General features: G+C 37.3%; 1 protein-coding gene across 3 annotated transcripts in view; it reads left to right on the top strand.

Annotated features, from left to right (window-relative positions):
- Window positions 1–16,989, top strand: part of MSRB3 (methionine sulfoxide reductase B3) — a 187,869-nt gene that overhangs the window by 40,424 nt on the left and 130,456 nt on the right. The window lies entirely within an intron of this gene.

Raw genomic sequence — 16,989 nt, 5'->3', positions numbered from 1 at the left:
TCACTACTGTTCATAATCTGTTCTTGTTCTTTAGTGCTCACTAAATACATGGACATCCCATAATCTGTGTGGGTAGAGCGAATAAGAAACTGCCCTTGAGGATTTTGATAGGAATGCTCCCAAACAGGACATTCGTTTTGTTTTAAAGGATAGTAAAAATGAATTTCTCTGCCCCGCATGTGACTACTTCTTTACGGGAAAAAATTAAAACCACCAACCTTAGCATTATAAAGTCACATATACTGTAGTTAAAAAGAATTGCTCAGGGGGTGGGGCGGTAGCACAGCGGGTTAAGCGCACGTGACGCAAAGCGCAGGACCTTCGTAAAGATCCGGGTTCGAGCCCAGGCTCCCCACCTGCAGGGGATTCGCTTTACAGGCGGTGAAGCAGGTCTGCAGGTGTCTATCTTTCTCTCCCCCTCTCTGTCTTCCCCTCCTCTCTCCATTTCTCTCTGTCCTATCCAACAACGAGTGACATCAACAACAACAATAATAACCACAACAAGGCTACAACAGAAAGGGCAACAAAAAGGGCGGGGGAAGGCCTCCAGGAGCAATGGATTCATGGTGCAGGCACTGAGCCCCAGCAATAACCCTGGAGGCAAAAAAAAAAAAAAAAAAGAATTCATCTTGAATTGAAGTGGCACAACTGGTAGAGCACACCTATTACCATGTGCAAGGATCTAGATTTAAGTCCTGGTCCTTACTTGGCAGGAGAAGTTTCATGAGTGGTGAATCAGGGCTACAGGTGTTTCTCATTCTCTCTCCCTTTCTATCTCCCCCTTCTCAATTTATCTTTGTTTCTATCCAGAAAGGAAAGGAAAAAAATAATTTAAAGAAAAAAAAGAAATAGGAAAAGAAAAATGGCCCCTGTGAGCGGTGGACTTGTGCAGGCACTGGACCTGAAGGAGAACCCTGGTGGCAAGAAAGACGATTTTTTTTTTAACTTCACAATACTGTTGTGTTTTTACTTCCATATACTTTTGACCCTTAAGCAGCATGGATTTGGATTACATGGGTCCGTTGACATACGACTTTCTAAAATTAAAAAAAAATTATTTATTTATATATTATTGGATAGAGACAGAAATTGAGTGGGGGGATAGAGAGGGATAAAGAGAGATACCTGCAGCCCTACTTTACCATTTGTGAAGTTTTCCCCATGCAGGTGGGACCAGGGGCTTGAACCCGGGTCCTTGCACACTGTAATGTGTGCACTTAACCCATTGTTCCACCGCCTGGCCACAGTATGTGATTTTTTTTCTTTAGGTAAAAAAATAATTTATGATATCAGTAAATTCATTTGAGTACTACAGATGTTTTTTCTTTTTCTAAAACTTACCTTAAAGAGAAACAGACTAGAACACTGCTTAACTCTGTCTTATGGTTATGTCAGAGATTGAAAAAACAAATAGTACCCTAATTAAAAAAAAGAACTTATTAACAGGGTATTCCCTGAGATATGGTGATCTTGGAATTTAAAGAGTTTCATAATGGAACTATTTGAGATATTCCTTTAAATCATGATAGTAAATGATTCAAATACAAATTAAACAAAATTGTATTTTTATTTTTTCATAAATATATATATATAGATTTATTTGGCACAATGCAGAGCTTCTTACTTAGAATTTTCTATCAAAATACCTAATGATACCTGTCCCCATCTAAAATTAATCCTTATTTGAAGTCTCATTTTTATCTAAAAATTCATGTAAAATTTACATTCCAATTTGTAGTGGGTTCATATTGCTAGTATATATCAATGATTAAAGGTTTAGTTGACAGTAAAATGCAATAGTTTGTACATGTGTAATGTTTCCCAGTTTTCCACATAACAATTCAACCCCCACTAGGCCCTCCTCTGCCATCATGTTCCAGGACCTGAACACTTCCCACCCCTCCACCCCAACATTGTATTGTCTTTTACAATACACCAACTCTAGTCCAAGTTCTGCTTAATGTTTTCACTTTTGTTGCCCTTGTTGTTTTTCATTGTTGTTGTAGTTATTGTTGTTATTGATGTTGTTGTTGTTGGATAGGACAGAGAAATGAGAGAGGAGGGGAAGACAGACAGGGGGAGAGAAAGATAAGACACCTGCAGATCTGCTTCACTGCTTGTGTGTGAAGCGACTCCCCTGCAGGTGAGGAGCCAGGGGCTCGAACCAGTATTCTTATGCTGGTCCTTGCTCTTTGCACCACGTGTGCTTAACCTGCTGCACTATCACCTGACTCCCAGCTGTCCTATTCTTTATCCCTCTGGGAGTATGGACCCACCCAGGGTCATTATGGGGTGCAGAAGGTGGAAGATCTTGCTTCTGTAATTGCTTCTCAGCCTGTCTCTCTCTTTCCCTAGTGAGGCAGGGCTCTGGGGAAGCAGGGCTCCAGGACATATTGGTGGGGTCCTCTGCCCCAGACCAGTTTTTTAAAGTAGAGAGAGAGAGAGAGAGAGAGAGAGAGAGAGAGGTACAGATAGAGAGAGGGAGAGATAGCACAACTGGAAAGCTTACCCTAGTGCGGTGGGGTCTTGGCTAGAGCCTCAGTCGTGCACACCAGCACACTCTCTTGGTGAACTATCCCACCAGTCTGGTTTTGACTGGATTTAACATCAATCTTTGCCACTTAACTGGCAGTGTGACCTGATTCCCTCAAAGAGTTGCTGTGAGAAGGAAGTGTATTAGGATGGGAAAAGTGCTTGGAACATAGCTTGCATAATATAAACACCATAAATGTTCACTAAGTATGTTGCAGATACCTATCTGAATATTGAGTTTGGGGGAGGTTTGCTAGTCCCCTAGGATTTTACACCAAAATTTTATTGATTTATCATTGGTTTGCAATACTGTCTGCATTTACAAAGGACTTTTGAAAACATTCATTATGTCCTATCTTTTTTAAAAACAATTTTGAAAACCTTTATTTATTTGATAGAGGCAAAGAGGGAGAGAGAGAGAGAGAGAGAGAGAGAGAGAGAGGAAAAAAACAACACTGAAACTTCTTTTATTATGGCAGGTTCTTGGCTTGAACCTGGGTTGAGTACATAAAGCTGTCCAAGTGAGCTATTTTTCTGGCCCTTGTCCCATCTTTCACTTAGCTATTTTATTTTACAAGAGACTGAAAATAGTTTTATGTTTGAGAAATAACCATCTCAATCTGTTGTTTGATTTTTTTGTCTTAACCTATGCATTTTGCTGAATCAGAATTCAAGTCCTGTAAACATTTAATTTTATTTTTGCTATCCATTACTGATGAAAGCTCTTATGTAATGTTTGTAAACCCACTTTAATTTGAATGAAATGATTGGAATAAAATAGTATCCCACTATTCTTTTTTTAAATTTCTTTATTGGGGAATTGTTTTACATTCGACAGTAAATACAATAGTTTGTACATACATAACATTCCCACTATTCTTTAAGCTTTAAACAATACTTATTTGCGGGGGGGGGGGAGGTGAAAGAGGGGAATCTGGGCCCTTGTTCATGTACAAGTTCACTTTTCCAGACTGCTTTTCATTCAGATAGAAGACAAAGAGACAAATGGAGACACAACCCAACAGAGCTTCTTACTGTGTCATAGCATCAACCATGTTGTGCTGGGGTTTGAACCTAGCCTGTTGAGGGCATGCATTTACCCTACCTGTTGAGCTATGTTTCCATTCTGCCCTTTAAAGTATTATGGAAATCATTGTTCCAGTGTCTGTCTATTTTATAAGTTGAATATTAGGACCCCCCTGTCAGCATTCATTTATCAGAATTTTATCCTTAGGAATGTAGAAATGTTGAAGAAATTACTAAGTTTAACTTTAATGAGATAAGCCTTTTAAAATCCAAAAACCAAAACTAAAATTGAAGTGGGAATCCTAGTCTTTGTTTCTTTGTATAAGTAGGGAGGAAATAGAGCAAAATGGGAGATAAGAGGGACTTAAGTGAAAGCTTCAATCTTGCTTTAATTTACTATCCCCTGAATAAAGCTCATTACAACAAAATCTCTATAAATCAAAAAGAGTTCTGCTCCCTCGCCATTGCTCTACTGATATGGTGGTATTATTATTCAATATGAAATAATTCCAGAACTAAAACACAATTGGAACAGGCTCTTAAAGTTGATTATAACTGGATTGGCTTATAAGAAGGTCATTCCCAGAAGAGTGATCTATCATTTTTCAAGTTTGCCTTCCCTTATTTTTTCATAAAGTATAATATTTAGAATATATTGAGTGCATCTGAGTTATGGTGCACTCATGTTTGTAGTTAAAGATATTTTTTTCCCCTCAGAATTTCTGCTTCTTTTCACCACTTTTTTTTTTTTTTTTGCAAAGTATGTTTCATGCACATATGATCTCACTGCTCTGGACTTTTTTTTTTTTTCCTAGGGCACTGATGCTCAGCTCTGGGTTATGGTGATGCAGGGGAATGAACCCAGGACTTTGGAGTCTCTGGCATGAAAATCTCTTGCATAATCATTATGCTATTTCTTCAGCCCTTCTCAGAATGTCTGTAGAAGAGCACTGAAATGGTCAGAAAGCTCTCATCACAGCAGTGCCATGAACTTGTGTGACCTTACACATATCAAAGAAGACGCCGGATCCCAGTCTCTGTATCATCAAAATGATGAATCCAAATTAGATAATTTGTTTAGTTCTGAAATTTTGTAATTGTTTTTATCAATACTTCTGGTTTTGGCTTAATGAAATCTTAAAACTCAGTGGTAATTAATAACTCAGTAGTAATTAACCGGGGATTGACAGAGAAATCTAGTTTGTGGTGGGAGGACAGAAGTATTTTCCATGTTTGAGCATTAGAATCTCCTGCCTTTAAATCAAGACTGAAGAATTATCTGAGGAGGGATTAGGAAGTAGAATTTTATACATAACTTCACTGCTTGATAAAAAATAAGTCTAATTGAAGCTTAGACTAGATATCATGGTAACTCCTAGCCAAGTGAGAGTATTTGTCTAAATAGTACTAATTACATTGATAAATTATACTTTTTTCTAGTGTTATACACGTACTATGTGATTATTACTTTTACTTTAATTTAGTGAGATATTTTAATAGTCTCCACTAATTGAAGAGTCACATGGCACTTGTGCAGTTAAAAGATATTATATCAGGGGGCAGGTGGTGGTGGTTAACCGCACATAGTAGGAAGTGTAAGGACATGCACAAGGATCCAGGTCAAGCCCCACTCCCCACCTGCAGAGAGGACACTTCTTAAGAGGTGAAGCAGGTCTGTAGGTGTCTATCTTTCCCTCACTCTATCTACCCCTCTTCCCCTCTTCCCTCCCCTCCCCTCTCTATTTCTCTCTACCCTATTCAATAAAATGGAAAAAATGACTGTCAGGAGCAGTGGATTCATAGTACTGGCACCAAGCCCCAGAGATAATCCTGGAGGAAAAAAAATAAGGATATTATACCATAAAATTTGAATAGCAATTAGAAGACTTAAGGACATATATAATATATACAATAAATATATATAATGATTTTTTTTTTGTCATTGTTGGGAATTCACAGCCCCAGGTTACCTTTTTTCAGATAGACAAGGAGACAGAGGCAAAGGGCGAGGGAAATACAATATAGCCCCCAGTGCCATGGGGGCTAGGAGGTGGAATATGGCTCCCTCCATGGCAAAGAAGGCACACTTCCAAGTGAGCTGTCTTCTTGCCCCCAGTGACAGCTATTTTGCAAGTTATTAAAAGTCATAGAAAATCATTTCTGTAACTAGAACTCTATGAATGAGGAGTTATGGCTTTAGAGCTTAGAACAGTACCTGGTATTTAATAGATACTTGTTTCATGTATGGATAAATATTTTGTGAATTTGCATATAGGTAAAAAGATAAAACAGAATATTAATATTTTGATTTATTTATGTGGGAAGAGTAAAGCTCATAGTTTAATTTCCATTTTAATATATTATGAAAGACATTTTTTACTTTAGTATATTAATACAATGTAATGAATATCTTAAGATATCAGGTTGTAGCTAAATTAATATATAGAAATGGTGACACAAATCAATGTGTACTATATAGAATCACATTAGTTACTATTATTTTATTTATTATTTATTTATTATTCTTTAATTGCCTCCAGGCTTATTGCTGGGCTTAGTGTCTGCACTGGTGGCCATTTTCCCACTCCTTTCCTTCCTTATCTTTCTTCTTTTCTTTCTTTGTTTCTTTCAAATTTTTATTATATAGGACAGAGACAAATTGAGAGAGGAGAGGGAGATGGAAAGGGAGAGAAAGATAGACACCTGCAGGTGGGGAGCCGGGGGCTCGCACCATTGTCCTTGCGCTGGTCTTGTGCATAGTACTATGTGCACTTAACTGGGTGTGTTACTGCTTGGCCTTTGTAGAATCAATTTTATTTTTTTCTTTCAAACAATTTGAGTTTTTGTGGTAGGTACACTGTTGGAGGATGGTGTTATAATTAAGAACTCTGATACTTTGATTATATTTTTTCCTGGATCAAATTAATACTGTTTGCTGTGATTTAAATTATCCATTTTGAAAGAAGAAATACTACAGATATGCACAAAACAACTCCATAAATAAGAAATGCCATAATTCACATTTGAATTGGCAGTAGTTCATTAATAACACCTGATAGGATTTTTATCTTGTTTTAAAATGCCGTCTACAAGCAAGCCAACTGGAAGACTTAGGAGAACTATAGTGCTTATCTTTGGGAGGTGGGAAAGTGGGGTACAGAACTTTGGTGGTGGGTGTGGTTTGGAACTATCCATAATCTTTTAACAAACTATTAATAATAAAATGAAAAAAAAATCCTTTTGCATGTACAATACCAGGGCTCATTGGCCTTCCACACACTTTTTTCTATGGGGTGGGGACAGAGAGAGAGAAAAAAAAGAGAGGTAGGGACTCTAACCCAGGTCTTCACATGTGATAGGGCATGTACTCTACCTGTAATTATCACTGGTAAGCTATCACCAGGCACTATTTTACCTTAAAAATCTTTTAAAGTCATCAGTATGTTGTTCACCTACTGAATAGATTTGACTTTTCTTACTAGTTTATCCAAATCCTTCTAGGTCATGAACAGATTAACTTTGATAAAAGTGTTCTCCTCAACTAGAAAATATATTGGCAGGTTGATCCATACTCTCAGCCTTCCTCTTTCTTTCCCTAGTGGGGTAGGGCTGTGGAGAGATGGGGCTCCAGGACCCATGGTGGGTTCATTTTCCCAGGGAAGTCAGGTTGGCATCATGATACCATCTGGAACCTGGTGGCTGAAAAAGAGTTAAGATATAAAGCAGAACTAATCATGAACCTAAAGGCAAGAATATTGCAGATGAAATTTTGGGTCTCTGTTTTGGAAAAAGCTAGTAGATTAATTATTTTCCTTTTATAAATAAAAATTAAAAAATATCTATGGACATCTACATAGTTATGCCATATTTCTTTCTGGTTTCGTTTGTTTTTGCTTAGACATTCTAAACTCGGAAGGGAGAACTTTTGGATCACAGGGTCATAACTCGTGCTCTGAGAGATGCACATAAGACCAATACAGGGTGGAGGGTAGATAGCATAATGGTTATGCAAACAGACTCTCGCAGAGTCCTAGGTTCAGTCTTCCACACCACCATAAGCCAGAGTGCTCTGGTTAAAAAAAAAAAAGAAAAAAGGCAGGAGTAGATAGCATAATGATTATGCAAAGAGACTCTCAGGCCTGAGGCTCCAAAGTCCCAGGTTCAATCTCCTGCACCTCCATAAGCCAGAGCTGAACAATGCTCTGGTACCAAAAAATATATATATAAAAACTCAGATCAAATGTATGTTTGTGATATCTGTATCTCTTATGTATTGAATATTTGGATTAACGTCCTCTGTTCTCCAACTTCACCATTCCTACATATTTATCTTACTTAATTTCTGTGATTTCTATGATTATATTAAAATGAGGAGGTTTCTTAGAAAAATCATGTTGAAACAAAATCATATGAATTTCAGCTCATCTAATTCACAGAATAACTTGTAGTTAGTTGAGTGAATGTTACTCTCTTTTTCCAGCAGATGGCACTAGATTTACATTCTTTCACTATGTGGAAGGGTGCAGCTCTCATTAGCACATAGGTGCCTTGTGAAAACTTAAAAGAAGTATATAAAAATAAATCAAGTTAAGAACATATGGATTTACAAACTATATATATTTTCTGCTTATATTATGCTCAAATAATATTTGTAGAGTGCAAGACCTTTTTCCATTTTCAATAGGATTCCAATCTTCTTATGCTTGGACCTCTCATTGATTTTGTCTTTGTGTATGTGTGCATGTGTAGGCTTTGTATAAACTAAAACATTTTTTCATAAATTAACTTATCTTCAATACCAGATTGCTGATTTAACTATAATCTATATTGATAATTTTATAAGCAACTAAATTTTCTTCAGCAGACCACCCAAGAATTAAAAATTTCATATTTTGTTTTTAATTCTTATCAAATCTTGAAAATGTTTAGTTTAGCATGCTGACTGTTAAGTGTAAATCTGTTTTTTCCAAATGACTTTTTTTTAGGAATTAAGAAAAATTGTATTTAAAATGTTGGTTATTGAGTATTCAAAACAAAATGTCTTAGTACTATGATATAATAAAATTTTAATGTGGAAAAGTTGTTGTGGAGCATCTACCACATGAACTTGAGAATTATTTGTGCACCTGGAAAAATTTAAGTATGTACATCTATATGAATAAGGAGTTGGGCATATGCTTCATTAAACATATTAGTTTTTGTGAGATATGGAATAAAGTCCCTGTATTATACATTAATTATTATAATAGTCTATAGCTTCTAATTTTTTTATTATTTGTTTTGGATAGAAAGAAATTGAGAGAGAATGGAAAACGAGAGAGGGAGAGGCACCTGCAGCACTGCTTCACCACTTGTGAAGCTTCTCCTATAGCTTTAGTTTTTTTTTTTTTTTTACATTTTTTATTTATAAAAAGGAAACATTGACTAAACCATAGGATAAGAGGGGTACAACTTCACACAGTTCCCACCACCAGAACTCTGTATCCCATCCCTCTCCCCTGATAGCTTTACTATTCTTTAACCCTCTTGGAGCATGAACCCAAGGTCATTGTGGGATGCAGAAGGTGGAAGGTCTGGCTTCTATAATTGCTTCCCTGCTAAACATGGGTGTTGACAGGTCAATCCATACTCCCAGCCTGCCTCTCTCTTTCCCTAATAGGGTGGGTACTTTGGGGAATTGGAGCTCCAGGACACATTGGTGGGGTTGTCTGTCCAGGGAAGTCTGGTTGGTATCATGCTAGCATCTGGAACCTGGTGGTTGAAAAGAGAGTTAACATACAAAGCCAAACAAATTGTTGACCAATCATGGACCTAAAGGCTGGAATAGTGCAGATGAAGTGTTGGGGAGGGGTCCTCCATTTTGTAGATAGCTAGTAGGCATATTTTAGTTAAATTCCAAAGGGTCTGTGGCTATACTAGGGTTTTTTTTTTTTTTTTTTTGCCTGAGCCTGAAATCTGATATGCAGGTGGATCCTAATTATTGTCTGAGGAGGTGATGTCATGGCTGGCAGAGGGACCAGAAAGCTGGATCAGGGAAGAGAGTAGCTCCCAAATAAGGGAAAGGTGTATAAATATTGTTGACTGTAAACCCCGTAGATTTGATGTGATCTGGGGCCCATATTCAGCTTAGGAGCCTATGTGACCTCTGCATCCCTGTAGATCTGAGCTCACATTCTGTGGTCATGAGTAAGCATATTCCAAGCTGCCTCAATCTCAGGACCCATCTTCCTCAGGTGTAGCATAGAGTACATTGTCCAGCCTCCCTTCAGAGGATGGAACATTCTCTACCATTGTTAATCCAAGTTGAGGGCAAGGTCCTATGGGGACCCACAAAGGGGTCTATTGTGTTCCTGATAGGAGTGACCGGTAACAATGGAGAGAGGGATTTATTTGAGGTCTAAGTCCATCATGTCTGGGAATCTCAGGACTCCCCGAATCACTTTTGTTTTTAAGATTTTGTTTTGTTGAAAAATAAACGTTGACTCTTAGAATGATCTAGATGTTTATATTCCACTTTGATGAACATTAAAAATTTAGATAGCATTAGAGAAAGTTTTTACATTAGTCTGTACATTAGTTTGTTTCTACCACCAATTTGATCAAGGCCCCAGGATTCTGCTTCCTACCTATTGTTTCTATTCTTCATTTATAAACTGATACTGACATAAGTTTCTTGGTAGATCTTTTGCAATTAGCTAATTTTTACCCCCAGGTGTTAACATTATCTGTCATTTCCAAAGTTGTTGTGATTTTATTTAACTCCTGCTTAGTAGACTGGAGAATGACTTGGGCCATATTTGATGGCTTTATGATTCTATATAAACTTTTTTTAAAAGATTTAAAAAAAATTTATTTCCTTTTTGTTGACCTTGTTTTTATTTTTGTTGTAGTTATTATTGTTGATGTCATTGTTGTTGGATAGGACAGAAAAATGGAGAGAGTAGGGGGAGAGTAAGACAGACCTGTAGACCTGCTTCACCACCTGTGAAGCGACTGACTCCCCTGCAGGTAGGGAGTTCAGCCAGGTAGGCTTGAACCAGGATTCTCACGCTGTCCCTTGCACTTTGTGCCACATGCGCTTAACCCGCTTGCCCCCGACTCCCTCTATATAAACTGTTACCTCCTTGGTTTTACCAGGAAGAAAGGGAGCAAAAGTGAGGAACGTTTTTCTGCTTAGAATAGCAAACTGACTTGAATAGGATTTGAAGCAATATTGCACCTGGAGGATGTCAAAAAGATAGGTAGATGTAGTGGACAGGAGGTGGGAGGGGGGCTTATCAACACAGGTATGGGACAGACTGTGGGCACATAGGTTAGTAAAAGATGGGCACAAAGAAGAACAATGAAGTTTGGGTTCAAGAGAGAAATGTAATGAATAAATCAAAGATAAATAAATTAATAACTTCATAAACTAGGTATTTGACCAAGTCAAATAGATTATTTGGGGTATGATTTCTTCATGGAGGTTTTAGATGAAAAGTTCATTTCCCAAGTGAGGTACTCTAGTTTTACTAATCACCCCATCAAATAGATTCCACCATCAAACTGGGAACTTGAAATAAAAATAAAAAAAAATACATGATTTTTTTCAATTCTATGATGCCATCTATTATTCTGGTAGTCAGGATGTAGCTTATAAAATTATTGGGATAAAAATTATCGGGGTTATTTCCATTCATTAGGAATTCTTTTTTAATTTCCCAGTACAGCATAAAGTAAATGGTGTGTCAAAATACTGCATATTAAGTGATGCTTATAAGCAAGTCTTTGAAAAGTCTTCATGAAGAAATCTATATAACCTAGATTTCCTTAATTGCTTCAACTGGAAATTTCTGCTTTCACCCCTGAAGAGGAACAAACTGTTAACATTTTTCTTTTTTAGAATTTGCTGTCTTATAGAATGCATTTTGGGGAATGCTAATTTTAGTAATCTCATTTAGTAAAATCCAGAGAATCAATGAAATATTAGTCAAAATGACACATCTGAATGTGGAATACTAGAGAGGATTCGGAGTAGTAATGAAGGAACAATATCTTTATATTTCATAGTTCTCCTTTTTAAACATTTTTTTAAATTGGGGGATTAATGTTTTACAGTCATCTCTTTTTAAAACTTCATTAAGCAACATTATTGCAATTTTTAAATTAAATTCTAAGAAACAAAGCCAAATCCATAAAATTGAAAGCACCTTTTAGGAATAATATATAAGTAAGCAGTAAGTAAAACGGATAACTGAGTAAATATTTGATACAGTATAGACTATGTAGTGTGTCCTCTTGCCCAAGCACAGTGGTATGGGGAGGTAAAGATGGACAAAATATATGTCAGGAACAACCTCTGTGCTTCCTTAGTTATCTGGGTGACCAAGAAAAAATGCAAGAACATTAAACTTTTTATTCCCATCAGAATATTCTGGAATGTATAGACTCAAAATTTACTGTTCATTGAATGGTAATTGTAGACTTGATTTCTGGTTATTGTGCTTAGTGCAGATTTCAAATTTGATTTGGGTGAAAGTGTACTTTTAGAAATTTGCAACACTGAAGATTTAGATTGTAAACAGTTCATATTTTTGAATGTACACTACTTAATGTTTCATTTAAATAAAATTCTGCATGATAATTTAGGGAGGTCTTTCCTTCCTTTCTGCAGGTGGTAACCTCTTAACAGCCTGACAGTCCATGTCCCTGAGGAAGTGGAGGAGGATGGAAGAGATAGCAGTTTTTTTTTTTTCCCAAGTTTTTCCGATTGTATATGAAATGTAGACTGGAAATGAGTCTGTCTGTTTTTAACTTTATTTTTCCTGTATGGCCTGTGATGCTCTACTGAAGGCCCAAATTGAAAAAAAAATAAAAAATAAAAACAGGGTACTCTTCACATGCAATCAGATAGACTTGAAGTTAAGTGACTTTCTTTTCTACTGTTGTCACTTAATGATAACAGTACCTTTAAAAATTCTTTTTACTCTTATGCTTTGCAAGCAAGAAAATTCTTTTTGGATTAAGTCACATTTTACATTATTTCCCTAAACTAGACTTTATGGTCCACGTTAATATAAAAGTCATTGCTCTTTATATTTGCATTGCATTTTTAAAAGTCAACAAAGTACAGTTTGGTTCTTTTGAACACTTAGATAAGATTGATGAAATGTCTACTACACATGAGTCCAGTAATTAAATATTTGTAACATGCAAGTAGAAGATAGAAATGTAAACTATGCAGCTTCTAATACATTTATGCAGGTAAATGTCCCATAGGATGAATGTTATAGTAAGCTTCTCCATTGTCTACTTTCAAAAAATCATGCAGCCTTACAATGACATCTTGTTAAAGGCTAGAACTTGGGGGTAGGGGTGGGGGGAGGAACCTGGTTAAATGCTCACATTACAATGTACAAGGACCCTGGTTCAAGCCCCCAGTCACTATCTGTAAGGGGAAAGCTTCAGGAGTGGTGAAACAGGGCTGCAGGTGTTTCTTCTGTCTGTCTTTCTCTAGCTCCTCTCAATTCCAGTCTGTTTCTATTCAATAAACATAATTAAAAAAAAAAAGGCTAGAATTTTAAATCATATTAATAAGCTTTAAGTGGGTGGGTGGGGGGCTGTCAGGTAGTAGCACACCAAGTTAAGCACAAACAATACGAAGTGCAGGGACCCATGCGAGGATCCCGGTTGGAGCCCCCGGCTCCCCACCTGCGGGCAGGTCATTTCACAAGTGGTGAAGTAGGTCTGCGAGTGTCTATCTTGCTCTCTCCCTCTTTCCCATCCCTCTCAATTTCTCTCTGTCCTATCCTGTTAATCGAAAAAATGGCCACAGGAGCAGTGGATTTGTAGTGCAGGCACCAAATTCCAGTAATAACCCAGGAGGAGGTAATAATAATAATAATAATAATAATAGGCTTTAACTGTGAGATGTTTAGTTGTTCCATTACTTGCAGCTGCACATTTCATTAATATTATTTTATATTTATTTATTTGAGATAGAGAGACAGAGAGAGAGAGAGTGAGAAAGAGATCACAGCAGTGAAGCTTCCTTCAGTGTAGTGGGGGCTGGGCTCAAACCTGGGTCAAAGGTTTTGGCAAAGCAGCACATTATCCAAGTGAGCTATTTTGTTGGCCATCCTTAATTTTAACACTGCTTCATTTCTCAGCACGCCAATTTCTTCTATTCCAAACCGTTACTTTTTTTTTAATTATTTATTTCCTTTTGTTACCCTTGTTGTTTTATTGTTGTAGTTATTATTGTCATCGTTGTTGGATAAGACAGAGAAATGGAGAGAGGAGGGGAAGACAAAGAGGGGGAGAGAAAGACAGACACCTGCAGACCTGCTTCACCACCTGTGAAGCGACTCCCCTGCAGGTGGGGAGCCAGGGGCTGGAACCGGGATCCTTACAAGGTCCTTGCTCTTTGCGCCACATGCACTTAACCCACTGTGCTACCACCCGACTCCCTCCGTTATCTCTTTTATCTTGTCTTTGTTTTGTTAAAGTTGCTGATGTCACCTACATGAGAGATTCTACATTTCTTTCATCAGGATCTAAGACACTAGTCATCTTGACATTGTATTCTTTTGATCAACTTGTCTAGATGGCATTCTCTTCCTTGCTTTTGTTTTCTCTGGCCCCCTGATTATGTAGATGATGCTTTTCTACAAGTCAGGTGAGTTTTCCGTATCTCTGTTATAACTGGACCTAGTCTACAAGATGGGCAAAGCTTAAGAATGCTAATGTTGTACTTGTTATCTCTCTGTAAGAAAAATTTTGTATACATTTGATTTTAGTAATTTATTTATTTTAATGAGATAGAAATAAAGATAAAGACCAGAGCACTGTTCAGCTCTGCTTTCTTGGTGGTACTGGGAATTGAACCCGGGACCTTGGAGCCTCAAGCATGAAAGTCTTTTGCATAACCATTATGCTGTCTCCCCAGTCCTTTGCATATACCTTTACTAGAACATTGTACTGCTTATCTTTGTTTTATTGCTGACTCTGGGCTTTTGTAGGCCAGGAGCCTTGACTTACTAATTTTTCATTTTTCCTGTGTTCAGTTCTCGGTTCATTGTAGATGCTCTGTAAATAGTTATAGTAATTATGAATTGTATCCCTCTTATCCTATGGTTTAGTCAGTGTTTCCTTTATATAAATAAAAAATTAAGTAAAAAAAGAAATTATGAATTATTATTAGGCTCTGTAGCTTATATCTTCAAAGAACTTACACTCTGGGACAATAAAGCAGAAACAAATGAAGACACTTGAGAACAATTGTAAAATGCTGTATTAGCATATGTGAATAGTGCCTTGCAAAGTAAATACAGTATTACTAAGTCCATATAGATGAAAAGTGATAGGAGTCAGGATGAATTCACCAGTATATGTAGACTTCCAAGGAAAACTTTTATTAGAAAATATTTTATGAGTCTATCTATTCAGACCTTGAGTATAGAAGCCAGAAGACCAATTTTATTATTCAACTATGCACCACCAAAACATATGGTTTTATTTAATTCATGCTTATAATATCCATTGATGTTAATTAGAGCTCTGTACATACAGTGGAATATAAGTGAAACTCATCTGTAGAACTCTTATGTAAAGTAATAGAAAAAACAGAACAAAAGCATGAAAATTGATTATTACTAAGACAAATAAAGATGTGATTTTCTCACATATAGAAAAAAACCTTTACTTTCAAAAGACAGTTGCTAACTTTTTGAATTTTTAAAAATATTTATTCCCTTTGTTGCCCTTGTTTTATTGTTGTATTGTTGTTATTTATGTCATTGTTGTTGGATAGGACAGAGAGAAATGGAGAGAGGAGGAGAAGACAGAGAAGAGGAGAGAAAGATAAATACCTGAAGACCTGCCTCACCACCTATGAAGCAACCCCCCTGCAGGTGGGGAGCCGGGGGCTTGAACCAGGATCCTTGTGCCAGTCCTTGCGCTTTGTACCACGTGCACTTAACCCGCTGCGGTACTGCCTGAATCCCAGTTGCTAACTCTTTGACTACTAAGAGTTCTTTCTTCTTCTTTTTTTAACCTGAGCATTGCTCAGCTTTAACTTACGGTGGTAGTGTAGGAGATTGAACCTGAGATCTCCAAGCCTTAGGCATGAAACTCTGTTTGTTAACCATTATGATATCTAACCCCCCCCCCATTGCCTCCAGTGTTGTCATTGGGGCTTGATACTGGCACATGAATGCACCACTCCCTGTGGCTATTTTTCCTTCTTTTTAATTTTAATTTTAATTTTATAGGACAGAGAGAAGAGATGGGAGGGGGAGATGGAAAGGGAGGACCTGCTTTACTGCTCATGAAGCTTCCCCTTTGCAGGCAGGGAGTGGGGACTGAAACTCCATGGTAATGTAACTAACCTGTGTTTAACCAGATGTACCACTGCCCTGCCCCGGGATTTTAGTTTCTTGTAATTGTATTTTGGACCTAGAGTAGAGATGAAATTAAAGTGAACCTAAAAGTAAAAAATTAAGAATGCTTTGGAAAAAGTAGAAGTACTAATATTGAACTTTCTTTAGTTATGAATGTTCCCTACCACTTAAGACTACTCTAAAGAAGATAGTTATTGATGAGGTCAGAAGAGTACAGACATTAAGAATTTTGCTCTCTAGCTCAATCAAAAATTCATCACCAAAATCTTCAATTAAATATTCTCTTCCACATGACTCCTAGTTAGGACTGCTGATCTTTAGTCTGAAAGGGATGACATTAAGTAGACAGAAATTTAACAGAGCCTGCTTTCTGATCCTCTGTTCAAAGTTCAGCTAGGCAAATACTCCCCAATAGCTATTTTGAGTGTTGCACTAATAAGCCACTCACTAAGATTTCTCTTGGAATTAAAGAGTGTCTGTATTTAGATAATGAATTATATGTTTTCTGGTTTAAAAGCATATTATTTGTATATTTGGGTTTCATTTACTCCATACTCAGATTTTCGTACTTTAACTACAGTTCCCTGTCTCCGTCACTACCACTGGAGAAGCATGTGTTCATTTCATGCACTGACCATTTCCTTCACATGTTCAGAAAACTTTTTCTTTTCTTTTTTCTTTTGCCTCCAGGGTTATTGCTGGGGCTCAGTGCACTGCTCCTGGAGGCTGTTTTTTCCCCTTTTGTTGCCCTTGTTGTTTTATCGTTGTTATGGTGGTTGTTGTTTTATCATTGTTGTGGTTGTTGTTATTGATGTCATTGTTGTTGGATAGGACAGAGAGAAATGGAGAGAGGAGGGGAAGACAGACAGGGAGAGAAAGACACCTGCAGACCTACTTCATCGCCTGTGAAGTGACTCCCCTGCAGGTGGGAGCTCGAACTGGGATCCTTGTGCCAGTCCTTGCGCTTTGCACCATGTGCACTTAACCCATTACACTACCTCCCGACCCCTGAAAACTTTTTCTTTAGATATCAGCATGTTGACTTTATCAC

Source organism: Erinaceus europaeus, chromosome 7, assembly GCF_950295315.1.
Source record: "Erinaceus europaeus chromosome 7, mEriEur2.1, whole genome shotgun sequence".
NCBI classification, from domain to species: Eukaryota; Metazoa; Chordata; class Mammalia; order Eulipotyphla; family Erinaceidae; genus Erinaceus; species Erinaceus europaeus.
This window is presented reverse-complemented; position numbering and strand designations above follow the sequence as displayed.